At 40.1% G+C, this 5,860-nt stretch overlaps 1 pseudogene; it reads right to left on the reverse strand.

Annotated features, from left to right (window-relative positions):
• Positions 1-340: 340 nt before the first annotated feature.
• LOC108803736 overlaps positions 341-5,860 on the reverse strand; it is a 20,887-nt pseudogene continuing 15,367 nt past the window's right edge.

The following is a 5,860-nucleotide window of genomic DNA, read 5'->3' on the forward strand; positions in this document are numbered from 1 at the left end:
GTAACAATAAAACTTTTTAGATCCTACTGTACATTGACAAACAATTTGTTGCACTCTATTGAAAACACACTGTGCATTTTGTACGGAATGTGTAATTGGGCTAAATATCACAGCATTGCTGCAATGTCACCAAGTAGCATATTCCAATCAAATCATGGGCCTGTTTAATTACATTGTCTGCTCGAAAGTTGCAGCTTGTAATAATGGAAATGACAGCTAATAAAAGATATTGCGGGCATTCCTGCTGCTTTGATGTAGCACGGTTATTCCTGCAGCAGATCTCACTGCCATTCATTCAAAGCTAAAATAAACACCTTTTAAGTATTATGGAACAACAAACCTGATACTTCTTTGTCTTCACTGCTATCACTGCATTCACGGGCACCAACAGTATCATAACAGCAACCCCTGCCAACACAGAGGGACCCAGGTTCTAAAAACAACAATTATGAACATACATTATTGCGGATGGCATAGTTTGTATAAATTTAGTTTAGAACCAAGTATCAATTATTGTCAAATGAAATGTATGTGATTCTAGCTGTATTGGTGCACTTGTAAAACAGTTAAATACTGCATGTGATAGTAACAGCTCACTTTTCAGGAAAATAGTTTGGGAGATCCACTCCCTTCTTCTAGTCAATGCAATACTGATACAGAAAAGTTTAGGAAGCTGACAAAAGTGTGTGAACTTCAATGAGGCTTTAAAATGGAACAGTAGGGAGATCATAAAAACAGAAAAATTTAACACGTGTAAGAAACTGATAAGGTTTTAGGTGAATATAACTGGAAAAAAAACAAACACAGTGGTGAATTCATAAATAAAGGAAGGAGGCACAAAAATAATTCACCTGCCACAATAGGTACAGAGCCAATGCCACCTGCAGTGGAGCTGACCAAATCATATTTATATAGGTAGCCAAGTCCATAAATCTCTGGGCATCTACAGACATGAGGTTGACAATTTCTCCAATAGTTGATGTACGACGTGCAGAGTTACTGATCACGAGAGCCTAGGAGTAAGATACAAGGTTCACTGAGGTTTTATAGCAATAAAGTTACACTAACAAGGGGTTTTCACAATTAAATCTAATATGTCAGTATATGCATAATACATTAGGGGTGTATTTAAAAACAATTTACAGAGCCATTTGCCCTGTAAAACTACATGTACCGTATATACTCGAGTATAAGCCATCCCGAATATAAGCCGAGGGGGGCACTTTTCACCCAAAAAAATGGGCTGAAAATCTCGGCTTATACACGAGTATATACGGTACATTTATTCTGTGAGAATGGAGGCAAAAACAAATGTGATGAGCATATTTTCTTTCCAGGTTGAATGTATTAGGTAAATACTGCTGCATGGCCACTGAATGGAGCTGAGGAGCATAGGAAATACTTATTCGCTATGCTCCTCAGCTATATATACCTGATCTTACAGTCAACGAGGAAAGAAAATATATTTGTTCACCCTGGAAGAGAGAAGATTAAGGGGGGACATGACATTTGATGTACAAAATGTTTGGTGGTGATGGCAACATCAGCAATAAACTTTTTACTGTAAACTCCCCAACAAAGACTAGAGGCCACCACCTAAAAAAATAGTGGAGAAAAGATTTAACCATAAAGGGTGCAGGGGCTTCTTTTCAGTCATAGTGGTTACATTTTTAAACTCTCTGCCACAAGCAGTGGTATCAGCAAAGAGTATTGAATCATTCAAAAATCAATTAGATACAGTCCTAAGAGACCGTAACATAAAGGGGTACAGGTACTCTTAAAAACTAAGACCACACATGGACTCATATACACAGATGCACACACAAATGGACACACAAATGGACACAAAGGTTGAACTTGATGGACCTGTGTCTTTATTCAACCTCAAATACTATGCAACTATGATATCATTCGTTCTTGCCTCCATTCGCACAGAATGTACACACATGGAATTTTGCAGGGCTGCCTTTTAGTTTGTTGAATATACCATAGTAAAAATCTGATCGAGCAGTGAAAAACCTTTTACCTGTAAATTCCTTTTCTTGGAGTACATTACAGGACAGTAGGGACATAGGGTTATGCTGCTGGTTTCAGGAAATTGGACACTGGCAAAACAAAGCTGAAATAGACAGCCCTGAATAACCCTTCCTAGCCCAACAAGCCTAAGTTTTGTAACAAGCAATAACAAGAGTGGACCATAAGAACAGAGGAAGGGGACGGGGGGTTCCTGTGTCCTGTTACTCCAAGAAAAGGATTTTACAGGCAAGACAAAAATCTTGTTTTCCTAATCATAAATTACAGGACACAGGACAGTATTCAGGGACATCTAAAAGCAATCTGTCTGATGGATGGGCAATACAGTACCAAGGGTTCACAGGCTCACTGAAAGAAAGCAACAGGTCAACAAAGGCAGCACAAAAAAGCCATCTGAAGATCTTTGCTACTGAAGTTGGCAGAGGTCTAAGCCTTCATCTGGTAAGGTAAAACTAAATAAACATGTGAACAGAAGACCAGGTGGCAACCATGCATATCTGAAAAGCACAACCCTGATGCTGAAAAGCCCAAGTAGTACAATCCAATGCAGTTACATAAGTAGATGGAGGAACAATCTCCTGGTTAAGGTGGAAGGCAGAAACCTCCTTGGAAAAAAGGAACGCCTGGGACTCAGAAAAACCTTGCCAGATATAGCACAAGAAAGGGTTTTGCTGCTTACCAATCCCTAAAAGCAGTGGACAAATTAGTTTTTTTTTTTTTTTTAAAGCTTTTCTTTCCTTTAATATAACCTGGTGATCTGGCCAGTTACACACTTCCAGTCTTAGGGTGGCTGCAATCTATAAAGGATCAACAAAGCCACCATAGGTTAGCACAGCAGCACTGTCAACCTGTAGAGAGGGTAATATTAGATGCACTAGCAAATGTAGACAGACTTGACTAAAATTAAATTTGAAATCAAACGAACACTTTTGAAGCAGTTACAACAACCATTTTTTGTCATAAATTATTAAAAGCTGTCCATTGTAAGCAACACTGTTAGTCTTAAGTAGTTAGTATTAATCCTCTATCTGCCATTTTTCTGGACCGCTTGGCCTGTTAAAGGAATTTGAAAAATAACTGATGTACTTGGTCAGATCACCAGGTGAAATGTAGCCAACACATTTAGGCCCCGTTCACATTGAGCGATTTATCACGCGATTTTTGTAGCGATATCGCTCATATTTCCGCACTATATCGCTCTATGTAGCTTCACCAATACATTTCAATGTAGCTGTTCACATCTCGTCGCTCAATGTCGCTTGTAGCTCGTCGCTGGTAGCTTGTCGCTTCTACATGACCCTTTTTTAGAGCGATTTTGAGCGATATTGCTCCTGATTGCATACAGCCCAATAGGAAGAAGTCGCTCAAAGTCGCGCGATTTGCATGTCGCTCAGTGTGAATGGGGTCTTAAGGTTTGGTAAGCTGCAATATATAAAATGTTCGCGGTTGGGTTTAGATATGCTTTTAGAGTGCCAACTCTGAGACACATCTCACTGAAGTGATTGCAACGAGAAAGACAGCCTTAAGAGTAAGGTTGGTCAAATAAATATTTCTAATGGGCTAAAGGTCTACACCAAGGAGAGAGAGGCAAACAGTCTCTGGAAGAGAACTGTCAGAGAGGAAAGGCAGAGACTTGACCCATAATGGTATTCAATGCAAAGCGTTCATTCTGACCAGACTGGAGAAAGGCTAGGAGAAAGCACTTTCTAGGATGGAATTTCCCGTCTTGCACCAAGTTAACTACGGCTTCCAGATGCGATGATAGACTTACAAGAAGTCGACTCTAGCCTTTAAAAGCATACAATAGTGGACTTCTACAGGACCCTGTCCCTTAGGACCTACGCATCAATAGCCATGCCAAATTGAAATACAAAGCGCCAAGGACAATCACTCCTCAAAGGAGTGTATTAATATGCATACTGCAGGATGCTGCCCCACTTCAGCCAGGGGGACTGTAGTATCTGAAAGAAAGCACAAAAGGGGGCGCCTTTGCTGGTGCAGATGAGTTTTATTCATATACAGGTAAAACAGTAAAGAAAGATACTCACAAGGGTAAAATGGATAAAAGCCATAGGACTGTAAGCCAGAATAAGGCAATTGGAAGTCAGCAATGCAGCTCCTATGTGCCAGTGTGAAGATGATCAATAGCCCGGCCATTAAAGCCAGCGACCAAGAAGCACCTTCTAAAACTAGGTGGAAAAAAGACTCCAGTGCAGGGCTCATTGTCCACCATGTCAGGGAAAACTTGGTCTGGCTGCTCAAGCGAATGGGATGGTCCAGAGATTGTCTTTTTTTTTGTGTTATTTATTCCAATCATTATTTATGCAGGTATCACAAGTATACATTACAACATATAGAAAGTCGATAGGGAAATGGACAGCACTTTGATAACAATCAAAGATTGTGTACAATGGAGTGATCTAATAGAATGCATTACTGCTTTAAGGCCTAAGCAACTAACTTCTCAAAGAAAATAAAGTGACTGTACAATCTCAGTATAGGTTAATCAGCAAGACTATACAGGGAACAGTGGAGATGATTAAACCAGAGATCTTATTTTCTACATAAAAGGAGTACAGCCACTTCCTCAGATGACTTTCCTATATCAAGATACACGGTTACATGAAGGGAAGATAACCTGAGAAGAGGAGAAAACAAGAAGCTAACCGGTAGGCACTATTCAGTTTTGGTGTTAAGTGTTCCATCCAATAGCTTCAATAAGGACAAAAATAGTATGCCTAAGCTTATTAGAGAAGGTTGAGGACTGAGACTCATCCTGACTAATATCATGCAGCTAGAGGGAATTTAGAGACAGACTTTGGGGTAACATGAATAGAAAAATGTCACCAGCACACCATAAGTACTGTTGGGAGTCACAAGATGGTTTAATAGATATGTCTGGTATTTACAACATTCTGCACACGTCTTTTTCAAATACTTAACGGCAGGTCTGACGTCATACTGACGCCCTAGGTGGATGGCAGTTGTTTTACAGCACTCAGTTGATTGGTATGTCTAGGTATATATTGTTGTATGTCTTTCACTTCACTGTTATCTCTAAGCCTGATGAAGGGGACCCTGCAAGGCCCCGAAAGCGCTTGCCAAAGAGATACAGCTATTGGCAATAAAATATTTTGCTTTTTCAACTTATGGTGTGCTGGTGACATTTTCCTATTATTTAGCAGATATGACCCTATCTTTTATATTTTACCAAAAAATTGGGTAATAGTAAATGTTTTATAACATAAGGTAGGGAAAACAGGTTTTCCAAAAAAGGTCAGATCTTTTTTCATTGTATAGTAAAAAATAAAAATCCCAGTGGTAATTAAATACCATCAAAAGAAAGCTCCATCTGTCCCCAAAAATGGTTGACATTTATTCAGTAAAGCAATGCTGTACTGAAATTAACTGTACAAGTACCGCAGCGCTAAATACTGAAAAATGGCCTGGACAGGAAGGGGGTTTAGCTGATCTTGCAGTTTTGAAAGCTTGGTTTAACTCGAGAAAACACACACATTAGTATTGTACAAGTTTAAACATATTAATCAGTTCATCAATACAACAAATAATATTCACAACACCCCCGGTCAGCAAGTGATTAACCTCTTGCCGTCCGCCAGTTGTAAAAAAAACGGACGGACGGCACTTCAGCATTGGCGGGTTGCAGTCTCCGGACGGCATTTTTTTTCTGCTCGCGCGCGCCCCCTAGCGGGCACGCACAGGCAGAAAAGACCCAACCATTGCACACACCCGTTACCGGGTGTTTCACATATAGGCGATCAGCGGCTCCATAGCCCGCCGATCGTCTATATGTGCTCGTTCGCTC

The sequence above is a fragment of the Nanorana parkeri genome, unplaced genomic scaffold (assembly GCF_000935625.1).
Source record: "Nanorana parkeri isolate BGI_ZX_2015 unplaced genomic scaffold, ASM93562v1 scaffold4112, whole genome shotgun sequence".
Lineage (NCBI taxonomy): Eukaryota > Metazoa > Chordata > Amphibia > Anura > Dicroglossidae > Nanorana > Nanorana parkeri.